Source organism: Girardinichthys multiradiatus, chromosome 4, assembly GCF_021462225.1.
Source record: "Girardinichthys multiradiatus isolate DD_20200921_A chromosome 4, DD_fGirMul_XY1, whole genome shotgun sequence".
Classification (NCBI taxonomy): Eukaryota; Metazoa; Chordata; class Actinopteri; order Cyprinodontiformes; family Goodeidae; genus Girardinichthys; species Girardinichthys multiradiatus.
The window spans coordinates 44,242,884-44,270,391 of record NC_061797.1 but is presented as its reverse complement, the minus strand read 5'-3'; the positions used below and the strand labels follow the sequence as shown (position 1 = coordinate 44,270,391).

Sequence of the window (27,508 nt, the reverse complement as noted above, 5' to 3'; positions counted from 1 at the left end):
GCGTTGGATAGATAGCTGGGCGACAGCTGGGCAAAGTTAGAGCTTTTCTCTATCAGCCTTCCCCCTGTGCACCAACTCCCTGCCTTCCTGGCTTAACTTCCCCTGAGCCGGCACTTACTCCTAGCTCCGCTTAGCTCCATGGCACAGACTTATCGTCTCTAGGGCTGATTTTGTCTCTGGGGAGTGGAGGGAGAAGGCTGAAGCTCTGTTGCTATCCCCTCCTTTGGTACCCCCTGATCCGGGCCCCATTTTTTTAAGGCTTTAAGACTGACCTGTCAGCCACTCTCTCTTCCCCAGAGTCATTGCGGCCCGTCCCCCTTAAAGACCCATCCGCATCAGCCTTCTGTTTGAACAGGCCCCACCAAAAGAACTCTTGTGCTTTCTTTTGTGTGCGCATAAATAAGATCAGAGTTAAAGTCCCTGTGCTCTTGTGTCCACAGACGGGCCCTCTGGGCTTGGAGGACTAATGCTTCTTGGCAGGCCTATTGATGCCAAAGCTCCTCATAGAACGTTCACCAGCTCTGTAACTGCCCTGATGCTCTTGCTAGACACAAAGATCCAACAAATTTCTCACATCTATAGTCAGTAGATACATATTTATTAAGTTTGGCTTTGTGACCATACAGTTTTTAGTTCGGAAATGCATCAGTGTAATTCATAATTTTGTTCTTAAACATGTGGTGACTCATTTAAAACACAAATTTATAGCTGTTAATATTCTGTTTTTCACCACTTAAAAATGCAGAAGAGATTATGACTTTAAATTTGGTGAAATTAAGGTAGGCCAGTTGGCCAGAAGTAGGTGATTAGGAGAAATTGTAATTTTCCTCCATGGAAATCAGTTGCAGTTGAGTCTATCTTGGAATACTTCTGGAAACTGAGTGTAATCTAATTTGTTAATGTTCCAGCTATGCTGCAGATGGTTAAAATATGTGTTCCAGATTTTGGTAGATTTGAATGGAAATGATTCAAAATAACAAAATAGTTTATGGGTTATTTCATAGTAAATTGGTTGAGTTAATTTATAGAGATGTCTGATCCTTGGTTTGTTGTCTTCGTTATAAATAACAATTCAGCCATGTTTCGGGCTGTTTAGTGGCAACATACTGTGCAATGATCTTTCTTTAATCTTTCTTCAATTTTCTTCAAAAATGGGAATGATATGAGAAATGATAAAAAAAGAACGACGGATGTGCTCCAACTTTTTGACTCACTGGGTCCAGCTCAGTCTCCATGATGTTCCTGGTTTTAAACACCATGGATGGCAGAAGTGGTGATCTTAACTGCTATATCTGGAATACTATGTTTTATAGCGTGTAAGCACTTGTGAATGATAAGGAAAAATGCCTCAGTTAAGCAAAATGAGTATTAGATTTTAACTGGCTTAACCACAGAGTAAATTCATTGTGAAATATACATGAATGAAGATTACAACTAAACTGTTCAAACAGAAAATATTCTCATATATTTTTTTTTCAAATTACATTTTGATATCTAAACTCTATATAGGACCCTGTTAGAAAGGTTTTCCTACTTATCCCATTTAAAGACAACATCTTGAAGATAAACCCTGGTCATACCATCAAAACCCATCAAATCTCATTGTATCCCTGCACCCTTGGCCTCATCCAGGAAAATGTCTTTACAGTCTAAATCAGCTCAGATTTATAGCAGGGCCTGGTTGGAGTAGAGCTCTGCTTAAACAATCATCTGTCTTGTAACTTAAGAAGCAAATATTCTCCTGTCCTGGCGTCGGGATGGGTTTTCTTTGAGCTGGAGACCACCACATGTCTGGAGGGGGGGGGGGGCATACAGTGCATGTTGTAAAACTTTGGTCCTTTCTTTGGGATAAAAGATGTGGAGCAGTGAAGGGTCAGGTAAGGAAGAACGAGTAGAGAATGGGCTTAATACCATTTTAATGAAATTGTGATACAGTGTTTGCCGTATTAAAAACCAAAAGTTCTACAAATAAAATCTCTGAAATAATTTTGCACCTTTGCAGGATTTAAAATATCACTTTTGTCATAAATTTTAATTTCTTCCTTGCTTTTGATCTTTTCACAGAGGTTCCACCTGTTTTGCATGGCTATGTGCCTTATTAACATGTACTTTAATTAGTGGACTATACAAAAGTTCCCCTAGAGCACCTTTATCTCACTTCAGAACGATTACATAAACCAATGCTAACAATTGTCTGCAGAAAAGACTTCAAAGTACCAAGTTTTTCAGGTTTTATCTGTTTCATTCAAAAAATGCAAACCCTACAATATTCAGACACTCAAAAAAGTATTCTATTGCTTCCCCATGTTGTTGATAAAAGGGATGATGTCACAAGGAACTATGTATTTTGGTGTGTTTTGTACTAATAATCCATCTGTCTAAATGGTAATATGCATGCCCATCCATCTGAAGTCACCTGTTTTCATTTAATCAAGAATGGACAGGGAGCATGGCGTTGGGCAGCAGTGATTAGTGGTTGCCATTTTTGAAATTGAGGACACAACGTATTCCAGATAACAGTGCATCTTTAGCATCTTGCTAATAGGGTGATACATAATTGTAAGCATTAGAGTACCCCTTAAAGACAAACAAATGTCATCTTGAAAGGGATACACATTTTACATACTTTACACCAGCTTGGATTTTGCCCTCGGGTTGATTCACTGTACAGGCTTAAAACACGTAAAGAATACCTCCAAGTTCTTTCAGGTTCTTAGGAGTCAGGTAACAGGCCTTTTAAATGATATCAACATCAAAATGTATGTTATGGGGGTGATCTGGTAGACCTTTAGCTGTAGAAACTCTTCAAAAGAAAACTGCTTTATTTCAGAGTTCCTCTAACTAGGGTCAGCCTTTCTCTTTAAGTATTTGTGAAGGAGGCTGAAAAAAGTGTCTCTTAATGAGTGTGACTAGTCATCATTAGCTGCCTCTGTAATTTATTTGGAACTCCCCTATTTCCCTCAGCCTCTAATCAATCATCTAGCCCCCTTTTCCTCGCTACCTTCTGTTTTGCGTCATCTCTTTTCTGCTGGTAGAAGTCTTTTTTTCCCCCTTCTGAACCTCCATAAAGTGAATGGGGGACGCTGCTGGTGTTTGTGGGGATTCAGTTAAAAAAGAGGAAAACTGAGTGAATTGCAGAAGGAAATAAGCACACAAAGAAGAGAAAGAGTTCTGCCAGTGTTTCTTAAACATGGCGAACTTTGATCCAGGCTTCCTGGGGGCTTGTGTTTGGAACGTGATGATCCCCACTGGGCATTGTTGAGGCTGCATAAAGCAAATTTATGTAACCATTTGCCAAAAGAAGCTACTTTTTTTTACTGTGCAAGAGATTTAATACAACCCTGAGCTCACATTAGTATGCCAATTTCGTAAAAGTGACGTCTAATATCTTAAATGCCATATGTATCATTTATTGCTTCACCAATATATCAAAGCTTTTAGCCATTCAGAAATTGATCTGTTTTTGCCTTAATGGTGCCCACAGCATGTGATATAATTTATGATTTGGACAAGATTGAACAGCTCACCATGTGAGAAAAATCACCTTGTCACATTTTTCTTTCATCATGTCATACCAGGTAATATTATTGTCAAGCATCCTATTCTTATGAAACATACAGACAGTGAATGGGTACTACTTTAAGCTTCTTAGCTTCTTGGAAGGTCATTTTTGCTTAGGTGGTTTTAATTGTGTGCTATGTTTCATAGATGCTTTCAACCCTCTGATTTTTCTTTCACCCTATCACAGCTTTCCTTTGTCACAAACACAGGATATGGCATGACAAACTTTCAACAACCATTTTAAAATTACATATCCTTTATACAAGGTTAAAAATAATTTTGTTTTTGCAATATTAAGTTCTGTTAAACACAACAGGAACTGTTAAAATTTGGTCTTATCAAATGCTTGAAGAAGCAGTCATTAAATTGGACTTGCAGTTGTTTGACTTCCCTTGTCATAAGTGCTGCATACTGTAACAATCTAACAGTCCTCTGAGGCCTTTACAGGACATCTGTTTTTATATTTGATACATTTACATATAGATGGGTTCTATTTACCAACTCCCTGAGTTCAAAAGACATTTTGTAGCATTTAGTTGAAAGTTTATTTAATTTTCATTTTTAACTCTTAAGAAAAAAAAAAAGGTTTTTAATTATTTTCTTTCCACTAAACAGTTATGCACTACTATGTACTGATCTATTACTTAAAGCACATTTGTGGGTGTAGCATGATTGATTATAAAATAAATTCAAGTGGTATGCATACTTTTGCAAGGCACAACAGACATACATCAGCCATGTTCGGTTCCCTTTATGGATAGGGTCAAGTGTTATTCGGAAAAAGTTGATTTTACACTTGAATGTACTTTGTGCAATTTGAGTTTTGAAAGGAGAAGACTGGCACTTTTTGGTTGTCAAAGTGATAAGGGCTTATTGAGGGAAGCCATGATTTGCCCTCGACTCGTAAAAAATGAGAGTAACTAGGAAGCAGCATAAGATGAGAAAAGCTCCATGGTTAGATCTTTATTCAATGCAAGTGGCCTGTGTCTCGATTGGAGGGAAAAAACTGCATTGATGAATGAAATTGCTCTGCTTTGTTGCTTAGATTTAGCATGGAGGAACCTTACTTACACAAAAACAATGTTCTAATAAAACAAATGACGAAATATCGCTGTCTCAGCACAGGTGCAGGTGATGTTTTGATATAGCAAGAATGAGATGGATGATGTAGGTGTTGTCCCACTTCAGACCTGCAGGGCTTTAATGTCTTGGTGGAAGCAGAATGGAGGAAGTATTACACTGCAAGGGAACTTGGCTATTGATTTCTACCTTCTTCTTTCTGTTTGTATTATTCTCACACTGACATCTGCACACCCTCAAAGTGGCCATGCTGTTAACTCGAGTTCAAGTTTGTAGTGGTCGAGTTGCACACGATAACGGTATTTAAGGGTTCGATTGGGGGGGCCTAAAAAGGAGCAATAATTAAACCGCCTTTGGAGAGGGGCCCCTGTTCTCTCTTCTATGCTTTTCAACCCCTCCCCCATCCCCATAATCCCCACAGGAATAAACAAATTGGTCTTTTCAGCCTGCAAAATGGGCATGGGGGCTCTTGTAATGGGTTGGACTTAAATTATATGTGTGTCCTGCAAAAGAAGATTTTGTGTGTGAGATATGAGAAAGAGAACATGTGTTACAGGGCCACTTATGTGTAAGAAATGTGTGTAAAGTGCTGTAATTGGCTAATTGCTCTCAGCTCAGGGGTGAAGTGTGTGAACAGCCAAAGAGACCTCAGCCTCATTTGCTTAATCCACATGTTAAGTATCTGAGCCAGATTACAATGTGATACCCCTTCAACAGCTGAGCACCCTAGTGCCTTTTTCACACAGAAACTTTTGATGACCTGCCAGGTTATTGCCTGAATTTACCCTTTCACATATTTATGAGATAATGATACATCTTGAACGCCAAGTTGTACTTTCAAATATCTGCAGGGTTTGCAGGGTTTGGACCTAAACTAATTTAAGAGTTTAATGGTCTGTAGAGCGGCTGGTATTTTGGACACTCAATCTTGCTGTGTGAAGTTGACATTATAACAAAAGATGTGGGACTGAGAAAACAAGTTTAAATAGTTTTGTGTATATGGACGTTTTCACTTCCAGAGTAGCTCCAAGGAGGTGCACTCTTTAGCATTTTTTGTCCAATTTCCAGTCACCAGGTTTTGACCAGCTGATTCTGATTTTAGCTGATTACAATTTCTGGTTTAGAAGTACAATTTCAGATTATATAAAATAGTGTTTTTTGTTGTTTTTCCACACAGCCTGTGGGAAAGAGCAGTCTCTGTAAAAAATGGTTTTCCATTTATTTTTAAATTAAGACAAAGGAGACCTAAGGAGAGGAGATTTGGAGATCAGCACAAAAGATGAACGGTGAAAATATCAGTGGAAACATGTAAAGGTCTATGGCAATATAGATTTTCTACTGATTTTAGAAGGGAATAATTTTTGACATGCCGTTTTGTAATAATCGTAATTTTGAGATTTTTCTTTTTGAGTAGCAAGAGCTCCTCATTTTGTTTGTCATACATCACTTATTGTAATTTAAATTATTGCTTGTTTTAAAGAAATTTTTTTTTACACATTTGTTTTGTACACTCCATCAGTTTAATAGCTTTGACCAGCCATTCTTTTATCTTCAGAAAGGCTTTTATATAATGTATAACCATAAAACTTGTCATTCTTTAATCACTTCTTTTTTTATTGCTTTCTTTTGACCTCATTATTCAGTTGTTCTAACTCATGTTTGATGTCAATCTTATTTGTATTTACCTTAAATGTAACATTTTGGAACAACATTTCTTTTTTTCAATATTTACAAATGTACATTTACATCATCTACATCATGGATCCTCAGCTGCTTCTAATCTAAATCTGTTTCAGCTATGCCTTATGCTTTCAAATGTCCTAATCAGATCAGAATCCCAGGAGTGTAATGTTTGGCCAGCAGATGTAATGGACATCAGAAAGGGAAGAAATCCACATTTTCATCCTGAAGCTTTAACGTGTTTTACTGCATTTGCATGTCTTCAGCTTTAATAAGCACAAACGGTCTTGGAGTTTTAAGATGGTGGCCAACACTCTGTCTAAATGGTCGCCGTTGATCACTATTGCGGTGTGTGTGTGTCTTGGTAAGTAGTGGCACATTAACTAAATTCAAACTCTCTTTTCCTAATGAGCCTCAAGCCCATCTCATTTAACTTGCAGGCAAAGCACCTTCCTCTTCACTTCTAGTACTTTCTTCTACTTGTGAGTGTTTGGCCATGAAAAGAAGCCAATGATTTACTCTGTCTTTTAATCATTATGTGAGGTTTTATTTTACCTTTCTCATTTGAAGGTCAGCCGCACTGTATTTTTCTCCTGCAGGTGTCTACAGTAGAGTTAAGATGTTTGAGCATTTCACCCGGCAGATCTAATGGAGGTTTAGAGGTTGTTTATAAAAGGTCTAGTAAAGGCAGGTGTTCTTCAGTAGACAGTAGAGACATTGATGAGACTTAGAAGGGTTTTTTCTACTGTGACACTGAAGCTAGCATCCTGTTGAAGATTACAGCTCTGTATCAAAGCTGCCTTCAGTTTAAAAAAAAAAAAAGCTCAGGAAAACCTTTTCAGAGAGGAAATGGGATAATCTCAGAAAGAAAGCAAGTTTGATTACGTCACTGTCCTTGTTTTACCGTCTTTATTGCTGGCATCCTCCTCCATTCAGCTGCTCCAGATGCTGTGACATTGAATAAATCAGATCTCCCAGCTCATTGTTGAATTATCAAAAGATTTCTTTTGCAGTATGTACGTGCCTCCTCTTCATTCACTTCCTCTATGTTAAATAAAAATGACAAGGATGGGAGCTGGTTGCATAAAAGGAGTAGAATTAAAATGCAAGACACTGGATTTGCTGTGATCCCTTAATCAAAGTCTAAAATATTCTATCAGTAGCAACGTGTTTCTGTCTTGATGCTACTCTTTCTGCTTCACATTCCAGTTTTTTATTGTTCTTTTTTTTTTTTTTGCAAAGCAAGTGGGTTTACAATTCTTCTAACCCTTATCTTGTGTTTTTCCCTCTTTCATTTTATGTCTTAAATGGGCTGCATCTGTGAGCCTGTGAGGATGTGCTTGGAAATAAATCATTGTGCCTTTATTTTCCAAATGATGAACTGATTTGTGAGGATTTTGTCTTTTAGGGATAGTTTAATAACTCTACACACCTGCTTAAAATTAAATGTGTTACTGGATTTAAAGACTCACTGTAGTCCCTGTGATTGTCAGTGCTACAGATGTAAGTCAATTCACTAAAGCTGTGTTGTTGTAAACCATTCAGGCATCTTCAAAGAGAGCCGCTGCCAATGATTTACCCAAAATTCCTTTAATCATTAAAGGTTTTATTCGTCTGACATTTCTGGAGGTCATTTTCTTTTATTTTTAAAACACTAAAGCTCTGTTATTATTAGATAGGTTACAGCTAGAAGATGAATTGAGCAGAGAAAAGTTTTTGTGCCCTATATCCAACCGTAAGTGGATTGTAACAGTTTCGCTCATGAAAGTATTTAAGCCATCCTCGCATCAATGATGGCAGCACAGAAGGTCTCTTGGCAACATTTGTGTGAATCCTTATTTCTTTTTTTTGCCAGGAGACAGGTCTGAGCAGGCCTGGTGCTATGATCTGACCTCAGGTAGTCTCTTGTCTGTGTTGTTTACAGTCTAAGCCCTTATCAAGCTTCCCGCATGGCGTTTTTATGTTTGGTTGGTTGGTTCTTTTAATCAAAATGGGCTTAAATCAGACAGGCAGGATCTCGGTGTTGCAGTCGAGAAGGGTAGGGCTGTTACTTGACTTCAAGAAACAGAATCACTCACTTAAAACTGTGCACATTTATTTATATCATATTGTAGATATGTTTATACTGTTTAATTTGTATTGTACTGCACCGACTATGCCAAAACAAATTCCTTGTATGTCCAAAAACGTACTTGGCAATAAAGCTTTTCTGATTCTGATTCTGATTCTGAGGATATATACACAAAATTCAGCAGATAACTCAGGAGAGTGATTCAGTCCATGTTTTCACCCTGTTAGTCAATTTGTTCATAGACGGATGGTCTTGAGAAACAGAATTAAAACAAAGTTACCCATTTAAAGATGTGTTGACTAAAATGTTGCCATACGTACAATTAGGATGCAATGAGTAAGATACTAAGGTCTTGACTACCTTGAATAAATATACCTAAAGAAAAAGTATAACAGTGTTTTTTTCAAATAGAAAATCAATTCAAATTTCTACAAATACTGAATTAATTTTCACAGGGTAATTAGCCAGGCTACCTGCTCAGGTTCAGCTTTTAGTCAGCTTCCTAATGGAAATGTGACTTGTAGCTTGCCAACTGTAGTTTCAAAACACTATTACCTAAGGGAATGGTGGGTACTTAATTTAGTTTCCATGCCAGTTAAATATACTCTGAAGGAGCAATAAATGTGTGTTGTCATTTGATAGGTTCATTTTGGAATAGCACTATTCTTTTCCAAACATTTATGGTCATGTTATTGTTCCCTCTTTCATCCCATTGGATTTGTTTTTTGCAACCGGGTTCGTTATTAGTCTTTCCACTGTTTGTAAAGTGGTGAGCTCCGTTTCTTTATTACTGATGAAGTAATGACTCTGTCACTCTGCTGTCTCACATGGGTTATTTGGTGTGTGGGGGCAGGGTGTTGGATTGAGGCTACATTACAAATGATGTCTTTATACCTTGAAACGCCCTGGGCCAATTAACATTCATTCAGTTACATCCAGATTTTCTTTTTATGAGAGTCTAAAATAGGGCTGTGTTATTGCAGGGTGAATTGAAACAAGAGATAATGGTTTGGGACAAGAAAGCTGACAATCATAAGCACAACCTTAATTGTTTTTGACTTTCAAGTTGATTAAGGTTGGCAGCTTAACTAGAAAATTATTATTTTGTAATTCAGTGATTGCAACGTCTACAAATTAAACTTTGCTGAGTGTCATGTTTCCACCTCCGTCTGGCAGTTGATGATCTTTTAAGAGTAATTATGGTAGAGGATAGTTGTTTGTCAGCCTGAGGGGATACATAACTTTATCTTCGGTGCAACTTAAAGTATTGCACCATAACAAATGTATTTGTTCTCTCTTTAGATTGAGGGTTTATTATGGAAAGCAGAGCCAGCTCTTGTCATTTTTGCTTGTTGAGGTGTAAAGAAACAAAGCATCTCATGCTTTAATCTTTCTTGTGTTTCATTGCAGCCAAGCACATATCAGTAACTACATTAGGGGACAGAAGCTCATATAAGTGCCTCATTTGCAGACATTTAACAATATCAGCTTCAAACTGTGCACAGCCGCCTCTACACTTGTTGGCACCCCTGGTAAGGATTAATCTTTTTATGCAGTGGCATAATCTCACGCAAAAAAACTATTGTTTTTTTATTTGAATCCATTTATTTAAATAGACCCTCTTCTCTTATCCACTTTAATAAATGGGAAGACAACACAATTTGTCATTCCAGCAAGGTAGACATTTGTTGATCTTCATATGTCAGGAAACGGCTTCAAGAAAGTAATTGCCCTCTTAAGCTTGCTCCCATCTACAATCACAAGAACAATAAAACAAATTCGAAAAACTGGAATTGTTAAATGAGGCTGGGTTTCAAGTTCATCTTGAAACCATGAACAGTAAGGAGGATTTTTGAAGTAGGTGCAAAAAATATAATCTCTAGTACAGAACTGTAGCCAACAGTGGCATCTCTGGGTCACCAAGTCTCCATAACAACAACTTATTTTAAGGCCCTTGTACACATCTTTTCTAGGGTGTGCCAATTATTGCGGAGCATGCTGTATGCATCTTTTAGTTTTCATTTTCTAATATCCAAGAGTCATCAAACACTGGTGCTGAATTTCTTTGCACCATAGCAACCGAACTAAAGACTTTGGAAATGGTCTATAATTAGCTTAAGTGAAGCTGTACCTCTCCAACCTACACACACACCAGGGAAAATGGAAAAAAAAAAGTATGTTTAGTGGGAGTTTTGATTTGGTATCTAGTTAGAAAGCTGTTAAATTACTGTGCATTTATCTATAATCTCCTACAGAATGGAGATAAATGGCTGCTACTATGCAAGTTAGCTGTATATATAAGTAAGCTGTTTTTGTCACCTTACTGAAGACAGTTATTCTGTATGTAAAGCAAACAAAAAGGTGTGCATTTATTGAATATTATTTGTGTGTATGGCTATGAATTTTGGAAACTGTTTTTGTGCATGTTATTCCAAAGACAAGAAACAGGTAATGTTACCTATATTTAAACTTTAGATTAGATGTAGAGGGTTTTAAGCAACACATCACATCCTGGCTCTAACATTCTTTGCATTTTATCTTATCTCCTACCTCAAACAGACATTTGGTCTCTATTGACTTGCCCTACAAAATTCCCAAGATGACTCATCTGCCTGCTCCTAGAATCCTTCTTCATGAGGAAAAGCTTTCTTCCCCTTTCTTTTTTTTTTTGGTAATGCTTGTCAAGGTGAAAGTCTCCTCTGGGGCTTGACGCACAGAATGGTTCCTCACGATGGTAGGTGGGGAAGATTTATAGTGTATTCATTCTCTAACAGGAGTAACAACATCTTTAGTGGGGCTAAGGCTGGCAAGAGGTGTGCTGTAGCACCCCTGAGGAGAATCTGGCCCTTCTTGACTGTTTTGTAAGCGTTTGACAGGTGAAATAGTGTGGGAACTGCAGGGATTGTTGCTTTAAAACGCTTTTTGTTGTGCTTGTCGGGGATGTGGAGGTGCCGTCTGAATGCTCAATAGCTCTGTAGGAGCCGCTGGTGAATGGTTGAGGGAAAAATGGCTTCCCGAGATTGTTTCTTAGGTTCTTTCGGCATGGAATCTGTCCACATCTCTTTTTCTTCCAGTGATGATTCCCACACACGATAGCGTAATTGTTTTTTTGTCTGATCGGATTGAGTCATATTTTCCCTGTTTCTCAGCTAGAGCCAATTGGTCGCCATATGAACCTGCCACATAATCAGCTTGCTGTAAAACATGTTCTGCCCAGGTAATAAATGTCCTGTGTACCTTACTATAATGGCATAAAGCTGTCTCACTGTCAAAAAGAATTTTTTTTTGTTTTTACGATCGTGAACAATGCATTTTTGCATTGTTCAGAGTCAGTTGCAATTTTGACCCTGACTTATATGCTATCAATCAAATCAACAGCAGTTTTGCTCACTTGTTCTCCGAGTTTGGTCCAGGCCCTTTTAGGCAGATGAAATGATTGGGTTGATACTTGATGATGGAGTGTGTCACACATGGTTTGAAAAAAAGGGCATTTGGAGGGTTAAATGGGGTCCTGAGAACCTTGAAAAATGTGTTGCTCTTCTTGTTTTGCATTTTGAATCAGAATGTTCATCTTGTTGTCTAAAGGAAACATGAGAAAAGTTAAGGCCAACAAACCCCCGATGAAAAATCTTGTACATATTTTCATGTTCAGAGGAAGAAGAGGATTGAAAAGAAACTGCTGAAGAATATGGCTTCTGATGGGAAGTATTGAATGGGCTAGGGAATGTAGGTTTTACAGAAATAACTTGTGGTTGGTTTTTGGGATAAGGAAAGTGAGACAGAGTGAAGCAGGGAAAGGAATTGCTCAGAGCCACTGCCTGGCGAGGGCCATTGTTCATCCTTCTCTTTAGAGCTGAAGGAGACAGGAGAGTTTCACACGCCACTCGAAGGCATCCCGCTGGGCAGCCCCGGAAGGGGGCTATTGCAGCTGGTAAAGAAGGCCTGGCTATAGGGATAAATTACTCTGAATGGAAGGGTCTGTGTTTGCAGTTTTCTTCTCTTTTACTAAAGAAGCCAGAGAGGGAAAGAATTCAACCCCAACCACAGGTTGTCCGCTTCGTTTCTGGAAAGCTATGTCTTCCAAGTCACCAATTTAACATCTCTCCACCCCCAACGCCTTGAAAATCTCTCCCCTCCCACCATCGCTGGAATACTCCAGGGTTTTATTGTAATATAGGGATCAGGGTGGCTGTCTTAGAGAGTATCATAACTTTAAAATGTAAATGTATTCTTATATTTTGGAAACGTATTCTAGGAAAATGTCTCTAAAATTTTGTTCTTTCAGTTACTTTAAGTCATCCCTTAAAAAAATATACAAATGGTTCTCTTTCAACAGGATATTATTTTTTTTTACACGTTCTGTCCAGAAGTCCGCTGATCTGTTTTTTTTAATGGTCAATATTAGTTTTTTTTTTTTTGTGGCCTGATATGTTGATTTAGGTTTTGGCCTGTTCCAGTTTTCTTTCTTAGGACGTACCATCTAATTTATTTAAACTGTGTTTTAATTCTACTATTGAAAGCAACAAACATGAACCATTAAAGAACATTCTACAGGTTTAAATGTAGAAGTGTTAAAACCAACTTAAAATGAAGGAGTTACAAGGCTGTCAGATCAAAGCATTTCCCTCAACTCACCCAAACCTTTATCTGATTTTATTTATTTATTTGTTTTCCCCAAACTAAAAGACAAAGTCTATCAAATACCATTCCGTTTCTTCTTGGGTTTACAGGCAATACATGGTTTGTGTGATGCATTTAATAACCAAGGAAAAAAAAATAAAGTGAATTCCCTGTGATTGCTGGTGCATGACAAATCTTTAGAAATGAAATAATCCAGCCTTTTCTGGACAGTTCTGATTTATGGTGGAAATAGTCTGAAATGGCAATTCAGATTTGTACTTTTTTCTTATTTGTTTAAAAAAAAAAATTCAGTATTTGTGTTTATGGCCAGAAAGTATGAGGAATTCTTAGTTTTGATGCTATTATTATTATTATTATTATTATTATTGTTGTTATTAGTAGTAGCAGTAGTAGTAGTACACTGCTCAAAAAAATAAAGGGAACACTCAAATAACACATCCTAGATCTGACTGAATGAAAAATTCTCATTGAATACTTTGTTCTGTACAAAGTTGAATGTGCTGACAACAAAATCACACGAAAATCATCAATGGAAATCAAATTTATTAACCAATGGAGGCTTGGATTCGGATTCACACACAAAATTAAAGTGAAAAAACACACTACAGGCTGATCCAACTTTGATGTAATGTCCTTAAAACAAGTCAAAATGAGGCTCATTATTGTGTGTGGCCTCCACATGCCTGTATGACCTCCCTACAACGCCTGGTCATGCTCCTGATGAGATGGTGGATGGTCTCCTGAGGGATCTCCTCCCAGACCTGGACTAAAGCATCCACCAACTCCTGGACAGTCTGTGGATGGAGCGAGACATGATGTCCCAGATGTGCTCAATCAGATTCAGGTCTGGGGAACGGGCGGGCCAGTCCATAGCTTCAATGTCTTCATCTTGCTGGAACTGCTGACACACGGCAGCCACATGAGGTCTAGCATTGTCCTGGATTAGGAGGAACCCAGTGCCAACCACACCAGCATATGGTTTCACAAGGGGTCTGAGCATCTCATCTCGGTACCTAATGGTAGTCAGGCTACCTCTGGCGAGCACATGAAATGCCACCCCACACCATTACTGACCCACTGCCAAACCGGTCATGCTGAAGGATGTTGCAGGCAACAGATCGCTCTCCACGGTGTCTCCAGACTCTGTCACGTCTGTCACATGTGCTCAGTGTGAACCTGCTTTCATCTGTGAAGAGCACAGGGCACCAGTGGCGAATTTGCCAATCCTGGTGTTCTCTGGCAAATGCCAAGCATCCTGCACGGTGTTGGGCTGTGAGCACAACCCCCATTTGTGGACGTCGGGCCCTCATACCATCCTCATGGAGTCAGTTTCTAACCGTTTGTGCAGACACATGCACATTTGTGGCCTGCTGGAGGTCATTTTGCAAGGCTCTGGCAGTGCTCCTCCTGTTCCTCCTTGCATAAAGGCGGAGGTAGTGGTCCTGCCAAAGATTTCCCCCTGTTCCATTTGCACAACAGCTGTGAAATTGTCAATCAGTGTTGCTTCCTCAGTGGACAGTTTGATTTCACAGAAGTTTGATTTACTTGGAGTTATATTGTGTTGTTTAAGTGTTCCCTTTATTTTTTTTGAGCAGTGTAGTAGTAGTAATAGCTTTTTCAGTGTTTGACTTGCTTTTCCACCCCAATGAATGTTTGTTCTGTCTGAATAATTTGTCACAATTGAGATGGGTGTTAAAATCTTTCTGCCTTCAAATTCTGTTCTCTGGCCACAAGTTTCTTTGTTTTAAATCGGCAGATCGAAGTATAGTTTTACATGCATCTGCCAGTGCCCTCTTTACATAGTTGACTGCAAGACTGATGTAAGAAAAAGGGTGGGGGGGTCACTTATGTGGAGCTGGCATAACCTCTTTGAGACATCTGAAATGTACAAGTCTGGTTTTTGCCCTAATTTCCACATGCTACGATCATTGGGAGTCTTGTCGTGAACCAGAGAAGGGAAAAGCTGTGGAGCATGCTGTGTCAGTTTATTACTATATGTTACAGAGCCGGACCCCAGTGCCTGCTCTCCTCATCCAGTCAAAACCCATAAAGTGAGTTACTGCTTGCCCGCATGGAATAATCTCCTCTTATTACGCTTATCCCTTCACTGTGGGTTCACCCTCACAGACATGAGCTAAATTACACTGCTAATACTCCTCTGGCATATGAGGCCTGTTCAGGACCACTGTTCCTGTTTGGCTTCAGATTTATAATATTAGAGAATTATACCATTAGGGATGTGGTAGTCAGTAAAGTTCAGTTCACCAGCAACTATATTTGGTACACCTTGCTAATAGAGCTGCACAGTATATTTAACCACAATCAGTATAGCAAGTTAAGTGTCTAATATCCCAATCACAAAGCACTGCTTGGATGCAGTATTTGGTGGGTTATTTTGCTTTGGTCATCCAATCAAGCTCTGCTTGTGAATAATATACTTGGCCTATTGCATGGTCTTTCATCTTCCCCTTTCTCAAAATGCTTCAAGGTGGGATTAAGGCAATTTTTTGCTGTCTCCTTGTGTGAAAGAACTAAAACAGCGAAGGGTGTAAAAGTCAGTGCGCCTCTTAGGCTCTGCACTCACCCAGCGAGGTATTCACAGGCCCACATCAGCTGACTTGTATAGGGGCAAGCCTGCTTTGCAGCCCGAGGGAGTGGTGCAGTGTTGATGTATGAAATGTGCGACCGGTCAACAGCAAGATTTAAAATTGTAAGCAAGAGTCAAATTATTTCTGATGAGAAGAGTAAGGTGAGACATGCTCAATCACCAGTGATCGCCACACTGATTTTATCTACCATTTATTGTTTGAAAAGAATTGTTACGCTCTAAAGACAGTGGAGATGGTTGTGAACTTCAGGCAGAACCCAGCCCCACCTGCCCCCATCACCCTCTGTGACTCCACAATTGACACTGTGGAATCTTTCCGCTTCCTGGGAACCATCATCTCCCAGGATCTCAAGTGGGAGCCAAACATCAGCTCCCTCATCAAGAAAGCCCAGCAGAGGATGTTCTTCCTGCGGCAGCTGAAGAAATTCAACCTGCCAAAGACTATGATGGTGCACTTCTACACAGCCATCATTGAGTCCATCCTCACCTCCTCCATCACCATCTGGTACGCCGCTGCTACAGCCAAGGATAAGGGCAGGCTGCAGCGTGTCATTCGGTCTGCTGAGAAGGTGATTGGCTGCAGTCTACTGTCGCTCCAGGAACTGTACACCTCCAGGACCCTGAAGCGGGCAGGGAAGATTCTGGCTGATCCCTCCCACCCCGGTCACAGACTCTTTGAGACTCTCCCCTCTGGCAGGAGGCTGCGGTCCATCCGGACCAAAACCTCACGCCACAAGAACAGTTTTTTCCCATCTGCCACCAGCCTGGTTAACAAAGCCCGGAAACCACCCTGACATTCCCCCTTTCCCCCACACCCCCCCTTTTTTTGCTGACAGGACACCTGTAACCTGTAACTCTATGCGTTACATTAACGCTCAGCTTGGACTCCTGCTTACTTGCACTGCTTTACTTGCACAATGATCACCTGCACTGTTGTATTGCTCTTGCATCTTATACTGCTCTATATTTACTCTCACTCACTTAAAACTGTGCACTTATATTATATTATATTGTAGATATGTTTGTACTGTTTAACTTGTATTGTATTGCACCGACTACGCCAAAACAAATTCCTTGTATGTCCAAAAACGTACTTGGCAATAAAGCTTTTCTGATTCTGATTCTGATTCTGATTATAGGAGATATCCGGCAGATCTTATGATTTGTGCTGATGTCGATACAACACTACAGCTCCTGTTGTCCTAAACTGAAAATGCACAGCTGCGTAGGATATCTTGGTTTCAACTTGTAATTTATAAATGGCCAGAAGGAGTTGAGAAGTTTCTTGGGATTTCAAAGGATAAAAACAGCTAGAATTAATAATTATTAATTATGATACTTAAGACTGAAAATGGAAATTGTATTCACTGATCATCAACAAATAATAGATTAGCTTTGCTGACAGTTTGGCCTTTTTAGTGACTCAGTCCATTGCACATCTGTCTCCTTATTGGTCACTTAGGCCATGCTTAGTAATTGTTCAGAAAGAAGTTATGCAATAAATTAGCTAATGATCAAAATCGGCAAAAAATAATACTGAACAATCAGATATTTGCTGTTTTTATTTTTTTTTTTACATGTTTATCAAATAAAGCAAAACTGCAAGCTCATCAATTCCTTGATGCACTTTGTGTCGAGGCTTTTAAAAATCAGATAAGTTAGGGACAAATTCAGTTATTTGATGCATCACTGTTGATCACCTTATAATCCCTTCATTTTCATTTGCATTCAAAATTACTACCTGCTTCAAAAAAACCACAGCACATGTAGTTTATTGTCAAAGCTGGGTGGTTTTAATTGTTAATCCTGAAAAACAATTTAATCAGGATCAGCCCAAGACGGCATGAACAACTTAAAAGTTCAGTGTGATCTGGATGTGAGCTCTTGTTTGAGTAGAACATTGAGCTGTGGAGGCTTTGGCCCATAACAGAGGCCTAGGCTGATGGAATTTAGGTTTTAAAGCCGGGATGGTGGAAAGTCGTATGCGTATGTCTTTGCTTATGTATGTGTGTTGGGGAGTCGATTGGCCAATGAGTCAATCTGTGGATTAGAGAGAACTCGGACACCAAGTGCTCACTCAGCACATTGTGCAGCAAGTCTAGTGTTCACAGCCAGAGGCAGAGCTTAGAGCTCTGCTGTGTTTACATTGTGGGGTTTGACGCATGCTTGCATGCACCCTCTTGCACACAGACACCCACACACACAAAAAACAATCCCATCCATACCAAAACCAATACATCCCTATATGCTCCAAATGTCTCTGAATTCTGGCAGATCTGCAGTGACACTTTACAATCTATAATAATGTGTAAATATACAGCATGTGTGAAACGTGTGTTGAAGTTTAATATTTAAACATTTTCTTAGTTATAGTTTTGATACTCATACATTTTCTCCCACTAGAAGGATCTTCTTCATCTTAGTGTTTCATTTCAAATAGCTATTTAAATAACTAGCCAATCTCTCACTCTTCTTGTCTCTTTTTCCCACCCCATAGAACTCTGGTTCTTTTCAGTTTCTCACCCACACCTTGTAAAACCATCACTGAATTCCTCCCAGTCTGGCTTATGACTGTAGACCTGAAGCTCTTGCCTCTGCAGAATGTGTTGAACCTTCATTATCTGCATCTAAACTGCCATCCAGTCTCTCTTGTGATGAGAAACTCCATGTCGTACAGAGAAGGCACAAATGGAAGCAGTTATGATATGTCTATTTTGTGAATTTTCACCCTTTGATCATAAATGCATAGTATTTATTGTGTCATTCAATTTGGGTATATAGCACAGACACACATGGAAGTCCCAGAGCCACAAAAGTACAGTGGGCAGCTGCCAGAGCCATCACAAAAGGCTGACAGCATAGGAAAATAAAATTCTTTAGTAGTGCATGTTTGCACCTCTCCCTCCTCCCGTATCACTGCACTGGCTGCTGGTCCACATGCTTATCCAGCAGCCATTCAGTCAACCCCGGCCAACTAAGTGCTACCTTTGAAGTGAGTTCAGAGAGAATGCGGCTATGGCAATGGAAGACTCAAAGTGTGTGTGTGTGTGTGTGTGTTTGTGTTTGTGCTAACTTGTATACAACTCCTGTTTATGGGTCTTTAATTTCTAACCCTCAGCAGCAAGATAATGATACATCACCATGTTTGTAATTATGTTGTTTTGGCTTATTTCAAGTGAACAAAGTGTAGCAGCCCTCATACCTCTGACTTGCACTTGGGTTAATAGGCAGTGATTTGTTTAAGGGCATGTGTCATTATTTTTGTTAATCGAGCTCTGTGGATCTTTTTCCATTACGGTTATAGATGTGTTACCATGGTCTGGCCTAGAAAGGCAAGCCAACAGCACACACATACACACGCACGGTCATGTTCTCCTGCTGAGTTATGTTGTAAGGAAGTGATTGAGTCCTGCAGTATGATAAGGCTGAAGTTTTAATGAAAGTCTGAGATGAGCAGGCGTGAAAAGAATCCTGCTGCTGGATCGACTCCTTCACATATTGGATGCTGGTGTGTGCGTGCGTGCGTGTGCGTACATGACTGAGCACATCAGGAGGGATGAGGTTGTCATGGCAAGGCAGCAAAGGAATTTTTTGCGGTACTTTCAAGATTTGGTATCAGATCTAAACTTGTTTGACCGGTTCTTTGTTTATGCCCTCTTTATGGTTTTAAGTTGTATTTTTTTCTGCTCAGTGGAGGGGACTGGCAGGAAGGATGAGCTGTTTAGCAACTTCGTGTCAGGTCAGCATAACCTGAAGACATCATGACTACAGGGAGCTTGGTGACTGGACAATGTGGGTTTTGGAATCAGCTTGGTTTAATTTTGATTTAAAATAAAAAGGGGATGAGGAGTGGCTTTAGTTTTTTACACCATGACTATCCATGTTTGTGTTAATTTAAGTGTTTCTAAAAAGTGAAATTAGATTTTTGATTGGTTGGCACTAAGAAGCTCTATGCATCATACAGCTAGGGAATGATATGGTTGAAACTTTTACTGGTTTTAAAACTTAACTTTTCAATATCTAGGTATAACTTGATACAAGTAATTGGCCATGCCTGGTTTGGACAACTGTTTCCAAAACAAAATAAAAAATAAATAATTCTAGAAATCTCCAAAAAGGGCCAGGCAGATCTGTATATTGAATTTATTTGCTTTTAGTGTAACAAATAGAGCTGAAAATAATAAATTGTTATTCCACATTCCAATTGCACCAGAACATTCTTTTGCAACAAAACAATTTTAGAAGACCTAGTTTACAGTTGTAATTGAGATTTTAATCCAATTTTATCCTATATAACATTGAGCAAAATCCAATACCTGTAAAAGTATATGTTTTATATCAAATCATTCTTTCTGCTGTCTTATCTCTTCTGCTATGCCTTTACTTGTGTGTCTCCTTTTGCAGTAACATCAGAATTGTTATTATTGATTGTATTAAAGATGACACCTTTAGGTTGTTTAAATAAATTAAATATGATTGCTGTTTGATTCTTGTAAGAGCTAGATATGAAATGCTTTGTTTTTTTCTAGACTTTTGTGATGTCTTGCAATATCAATTCTAAAGAAATGACAAAGAAAATCTTAAATCTTAATTGTGTGAATACTGTTATTACTAAGTAATCAGCATTTACGTCAGCACACACTACCTTAATATCAGGCTGAGAGATCTTAAACATTTAATTTCCCTGACTCATTATGGTTTTTGAGTGACAGTTACTGCAGGTGAGCGGCCTTCTTGTAAACATGCTCAGCCATCCGTCACGTTTTGCAAGCACACCCATGCTGCGATAAGTGACGAATGTTGAACACTGTTGCCTGACAGAGACATAGGACACCAGTTGTGTCTATTCTAAGTGTGCAGTGCTGCGCGACGTTGTGCTGTGAGGCTGAATGCAGCTGGTTTGGGACAGTGAGGTCCAAGCAGTTGCTGACATGCTGAGATGCAGCGGTCTCTTGCTGAAGCTACGCCTCTACAGCTCAATACCAGCAGAGGATGGAGGACAGACAAAAGGGTTGACTCATTCCTTCCATGCTCCTGTCCTTGCCTTCTCATTCGCTCTGATGCAGAAATTTCCCTCTTATCGCTTTTTCATGGGAGCATTTTCACACACTGTCAGAGAGATGCAGCTCCGACCCTCCAGGTAGTCTCCTGGGAGGTCCACGCCTAATTAACTGGCAGCCTTTAGACATCATTTAAAGCGTGTGGCCACCCGCTCTCTGGGCTCAGTTACAGTTTTTTGGCCCCTCTGCTCCCCCCTCAACCATTCACACTTTTTATTTAACCATTTAACCAGAGCAAATAAAGAAATGGTGCAAGAGACCTTGGGTACCACTTGGTTAGATCCCCTACATCGTGGCAGCTTCTGGTTGTTCTCAGTCAATTAACATTGGCTCTTCCTGTTGGTGGGTAAGGTTAAAGTGCGGTGTCCTCTTGGGTTTGTGGGTTCATCTTTTGTATTTACCTTGGGGGACCACCTGTCTTGTTCTACACCAGGCCTATTCAGACAGCTTAGGGTGTTGGGAAGCAGATGTGAATGATCATTGGTGGTCTTTGAGTTCTTTTTCACCTCTGGATGTTCTCTTGAACTTAAAGAACACCCACTCGGCTCTGCCCGCAGCGGATGAAGACACTTTGGTTGTGTCTCATTCATGTTTTCAATTCAGTAACAATTGGCAAATTGCCGGAAGTTAGCATTGGGCTTTACTGTCCAGCTGCTGGGCTCAACAGAGGGGGGGGGGGGTTTAGAGATATCAGGGTAATACATCACTGGGCTCACCTTCTTGGTGGTTACTTCTTTTTGAAAACGAATGTTTACAGTCATCATTTTTTAAAATTTGCTTGGCATGCAGGTGGTGCATGTTACTTAGCAGAAGCAAACCTTATGTTCTGTAATTAAAATGAAACAAAATCTTGCGGAATCCTGAAACAATCATACATACTTTCCTTTAATCCTTTATTAATCCTCAAAAATAAGAACCATGAAACTGTTTCATTTCACCACTTAAAGAGTTCTGGCATTTAAAGCTGAAAAGGTGTTGCCCTTTGTTTTTGCCCCTTTACAGATTTCTTCTGTTTTTGTCATGCTTAAAAGTTTAAGATCATCAAACAAATTTTAATATCAGACAATGATGACAAGTCAAAACAAAACACATTTTTCTTTTCATTTTTTGAGTGCTTTTCAATAGTTTGGCATTTGACCAGGGCCAGTGTCATTACTGGTAGCAGGATGGCACATCGATACGTCCCATTGCCCGAGGGTTTGCTGTGTCTCCCAGCACAATCTCAAGAGCATGGAGGAGATTCCAGGAGACGGCCAGTTAGCTTGAGACAGCCCTGTCCAGCCAGAGAGTTGGACAGGACTGTCTGAGGTCCTTAACTCATCATCAGGATCAGTACCTGCTCCTTTGTGTAAGGAGGAACAGGATGAGTACTGCCATTGCCTTACAGAGTAACCATCAGCGGGCCACTGGTCTGAATGTCTCTGACCAGACCATTATAAATTGACTTCATGAGGGTGGCCTGACGTCCTCTAGTAGGACCTGTTCTCATTGCTCGGCACTACCTGACTGGTAAATCAAGAACTTCGCTTTTCGGCTCAGCTCTCTCTTCACCACAACGGACCGGCATAGCGTTCCCTCCTTGAACCGCCACCTTAACGTGGTGGAGGGGTTTGAGTGCTCGAATGATTCTAGAGGATATGTTGTCTGGGGCTTAAATGCCTGGTAGGATCTACAATGGCAACCAGGCTCTAGGTGACGGGACAGAGAGAGCGGTTCAAGACACCTTCATGAGGATGGCGGAGCTGGGGTCCCATCCTGGAGCCAGGCCTGGAGTCAGGACTCGATGGAGAGCGGCTGGTGGCTGGGTTGCTCCTCGCGGGACCCGGCCGAACAAGAGACGCGAGGCCATCCCCCAGTGGGCACACCACCTGCAGGGGGAACCATGAGGAACCGGTGCAAAGAGGATTGGGCAGCGGACGAAGGTGAAGACCTTGGCGGCCCGATCTCCAGATGCTTAGGCTGGCTCTAGGGACGTGGCCTAGTTAAAGTCTGAATTTAAATCTGAAAAGCTGGACTTCGACGACTGGCAGTTATTAAAGAAACCATGAGTTCTGCTCTCTACCATAATATCCTGAAAAACAACATTTGGCTGTTAGTTCACAAGGACTAATATTATCCAAAGCATGCTAGCAAGTAAATGGTAAATTGACTGAAGGTATAGAGCTCCTTTCCAGTCATACCGACTCATCAAAGATCTTTACACTAGAGACACATTCATTAAATTCCCATTTACAAACATGCACACATTCATACTCTGATACACAAACAATTCTGCAAAGAAGAAAAAAAAACAAAAAAAGTACAGGTTTTAAACTGCCCCTATGGTGCTGTCTCTGTGTGATCCTTACTTTCAGTTTTACCAACTCACCTTTCTTTGTTGAAAGAAATCCAAACATCACATCAGCAAACAGCTATGGCAATTTTTCTGTTCATACATGAACAGCCTTTGATATATAGATATTTTGTCGCTAAACCTGTATTTACAGCTCAAAGTGACCTACTGTGTCAACATAAAAAGCCTTTGTTGTGATCTGTTATCTTTGTGATGCATCAGAGGCTTGTCACGCTGCCGCTCTACAAAGGCGCTGGGCTGCCAGGCCTGGCTGCTGCATAGTCTGTCTGCAGCCTTACGTAACAAACTAGTGTGCACTGATGATCTCTCTGTTTTTTTTTTTGGTATCAGTAAAAAAGATAATAGTTTGTCTGTCTCATTTAGGCATACATTCATACATTCAGATCCTAAACTAATATTTGTGTGAGCTTTCTCTTGCCATCAGTCTTAGCAGATAGTATTCTGATCTTTTTTTATTTCATATTTATTTATTTTTTTACTTGTGATTATTGCTAATTAAGTTTCAAAATTGGAGTAGGACTTAGATACTTGCAGTCATTGTGCCATTTGTTTTGGACTTGTAAAAGTTTTTTTTTTCTATTTTTTCACAAAATAAGCTCTCAGTAAAGTATTTTACCCTTACAAAAAGATCAGTATTGAACTTGGATTTTTCTGTTCATCTCAACATCCTATGATTAGCCTTAATGAGACAATAGTATAATTTCATCTTTACATGTGATACAATACTGATGTCACTCCTAGATTAGACTTTGACCTACCTCTGTCCTATGTCTGTCAAATATTGGCTGTTTTTACTGTAAGTTTAACCTTACAGCCAAACACTTGTTGCATATTTAGATTGGTATGTATTGTAGTTCTGTTAATTAAATATCTACAGGTATATTTGTCAGATTTAACTGATTAATTAATGTTTATTCATACAAAATGAGATGTTAGCTTTCTCAGCCTGGCCTTTTTTAGATATGTTCTATTGATACTTGGAGTCAACACTGAGCAATGTCAAAGAGCCTCATATACAACAGATGGGGTAATTTAATAAAGGAAAGTTGCTTTTTTTTTATTGTTGTATGCATTAAACCATGGGGTATGTAAGATTTAAAAATGGTTGAGAGAAGATAGATTATATTTATAATCTAGAAAATACACAAATCAGCTGTTTCATTAGTAAAACTACTTTAATCAGTTAATGGCAATGTTTAATATATATTTAAAACTTTATAATAATGTCTCCATACTAGGTCCTTGAGTTGTCACCAAACTAGGAAACACTAATTTTATTCAGATCAAGAACAGTGCAGAAAATGTATGTAATGTTAAGATGAACTTCTTCAGAGTGGCTGTTGCCCGTTTGCTTCAACATTTGAAATGTTTTGTGTTCAGAAAAGGTATTCTGTATTCCATGTTTGCAAGAATTGGTTTCTTGAACTACTCTAGCTTTTTTAGTATTCATGCCTTTTCTTCTGGTACTATTCTCTGTTAACCCAACAGCTGGTTGTGCATGACAATCCTGGGAAATGTTTCATAAATAATCAGACTACCCTGTCTAGCACCAACAACCATGCCTTGTTAATCCACTTAAATTTAATTTCCTAATTTTTCTGATGCTTTGTTTTTAAATTAGGCAAGCTATCTCCACCACTTTGCCATGTGATTGGCCATTTGGCTTAATAGGCATACCTATTAAAGTGGCCAGTGTGTGTTTGTTGGCACTAGGTGTTAGATTTAATGTGTGATGTATTCAAAACATTATTTATTTTCTCTGTCCTGTGATGGACTGGTAACCTGTCCAGGGTGTTCCCTGCCTCTCACCCAATGACTGCTGGAGATGGACACCAGCCCTCCGCTATCCTGCAGAGATAAGTGGTTATAGACAACAATGGATGGAATTATTTATTTTCTCTGGTATTGAACTGGCTTTGGTTTTATATAATCAACAAAATTAATTTTTGTTGTTAAGATTTAGAGTAAGAAAATGTGAATATGTAAGGATCTTTCTGACCCCTATTATTTATCAGCCATGCAACTTTAAATGCCTCAGAAGATATTAACAACGATTAAGTTGGTATTGGCTTCAACGACTGCTGTTGAAAGTTCTAATCAAAAGCAACAATAAATATTCAATGAAAAGTACTTTGTTTCAGCAAATACCATGATCGGTTGTGCTTTAAAGTCTGATATCAGGATCAGCATCTAAAGAAACTGTATCGAATCATCTCATATTTTCTCTTATGTTTTGTGCTCGAGACACATCTGTTAGTTTTGTTTGTGGATATGTTTTACTTTTACTGTTGGATATCCTCATCATTAACAGTAACCCCCATTATTGTTGTGAGAAAAAGTGCTTCAGGTTGCAATTTTCCTTGTTGAAAATATTTAAACAGTTTTCCCTCTGGCAGGTGGTATCCTGTAATCAAACCACAATTATTCCATCTGCCTGTTTAGATTGGTGGTACAGGGTTTCATCTACACTGCTTTAGAATAATTTATGGACGTTTTCAGCATGGTGTGGTTGGTGGCTTTCTACTATTCTCTGTAAGTTTCTTTGGCTCTGGTCAGAGCTAGTGACCTCCGCTTTTTAAAGCATGTTTGACAAATGGAAGCCCTGTGATGTGGCTACATGGTGACAAGACTTCTGCTCCAGCTCACAGACTCTAATTTAGCGCTATGCAAACCCACACACATCTGAGTGAAACACACATTGGCTCAAGGTTACAAATTGAGCAGAGCTTACGACGCAACAGCCTAAGTTAAATAGGCTGTGCTGATGAGTACCAAGAATCTGTTGCAGATTTTTTTAGACTGTGTGATTGTCCTCTGTTGTCTCTCAGAGGGTAAATGCCACACCCCGAGGGTTGGAGACACGAGGAATTACAGACTGTGCTAGAAAATTAGAAAGACAAGTTTAAAGGCAGGAAGACTCGGATGACGCCATCCCCGTTTTACTCCTATTAGTGAGGAGCTCTGGAAACAAGGGAACAGGAAGAGGGGGTAAAGCAGGGAAGAGGAGAAAAGAAGAGAGGCAACTTAGGGGGGGAAATGTAAAGAAAGGATGGTGGAAACAGAAAGAGATGAAGAGAGGGAAATGAATAGAAAGAGGCCATTAATTTAGTGCTGTGGGAGGGATCTGAAGGTTACTGAGCTCTCCCTGCCAGGCCCTCCTGGGTTGACTGATGCCTTTGTGAAGAAGCCAGGAACCACACACACACACACACACACATACACACACACACACACACCCTCCAAGAAACTTTGGGTTGTGGCAGGCCTGTTTCAGCTAAACTGACACACAAACACACACAGATGGTCATTAATGGACTTCAAAGTGAGAGCTAAACGGGGAAACCTTTATTTGTTCCATCTCATAGTCTTGCATCGCTGTCATGTGCTGCCTTTTTTTTTTTTTACTGTGGTTAAGTCTTGGAGATCCGTGAATGTATTTTGTGTGTATTTGACGTATGATTTTGGAGATAACCATTTATTTTTTGCACATGCAAAGCTGGTATAAGATAGAATGTATATTCATATTAACACACTTCCTGTCGTTTTATTTTCAAATAGGTTTGCTGTGCATGGAAATAAACTATAAAGTAAATAGATTCCCTCTTACTTGATTGATGGCGGTTTCTAGATTTTCCAATGATGACTTTTGACTAAAGCCCAAGTGAATGATAAAACAAAAGATGAGGAAAGGGGATCATAGCATAAAAAATTTAAATGTATCTAAAAATTAAAATTCCTCCTGATTTTGCACACTGAAAACATTCTTTTATGCTGTTTCACTCATCTGTAATTTATATACTGTCATGTCTGTGACATGTAAGCTGATTTGGTTAGGAATTTGAGACACTAAATGCTGATTAATGGCTATTAAATAAATCAATGACAGCCATTCATAATGTGTACCATTTCTTTTTTGCTTTGTAATGACTACGCTTAAGGAGAATCACCAAGTGCCGTCTCAGAAAGCACGTCATCTGGAAATGTGTCAGGATGAGCCTGGAACATTCACATGTATTGTTAATATTGTCATATTGTTATTGTCACAGTGCTTACAAATCAATCACATGGTGTCTGTTAAAGTTAGTTTTTTTCCTACCGTGTACACCAAATACTTTCATGCAAAACTTTAGAAGTGGGGGAGGCTTCTTCTAACATAGTGTTGATTGCCAGCCTCACTAGAAGTCTTTATACTCGACTGTCAATGTTTACAAGGCAAGTCAAAAACAGCTTCCTTATTTTCTTTAAAATAACAGTCTCAACAACAGGCTGTCAAGTTTAAAGCATTCACTTTCATATTTGGGGCTTGTATTGATAGCTTCCACCTATTTCACAATGATGTCACATCCTGGCAGCAATTGGATAGCGAGACAAACTTTACTCTGACAAGAAATATTGCACCGTTTTATTATTACAAGATCTCTGGCCACAATATCTTGCTACACCCTTAATTCCAA

General features: G+C 39.4%; 1 protein-coding gene across 1 annotated transcript in view; it reads left to right on the top strand.

Moving 5' to 3' along the window:
* lrp4 (low density lipoprotein receptor-related protein 4) overlaps positions 1-27,508 on the top strand; it is a 140,336-nt gene that overhangs the window by 32,476 nt on the left and 80,352 nt on the right. The gene's annotated exons all lie outside the window — the stretch shown is intronic.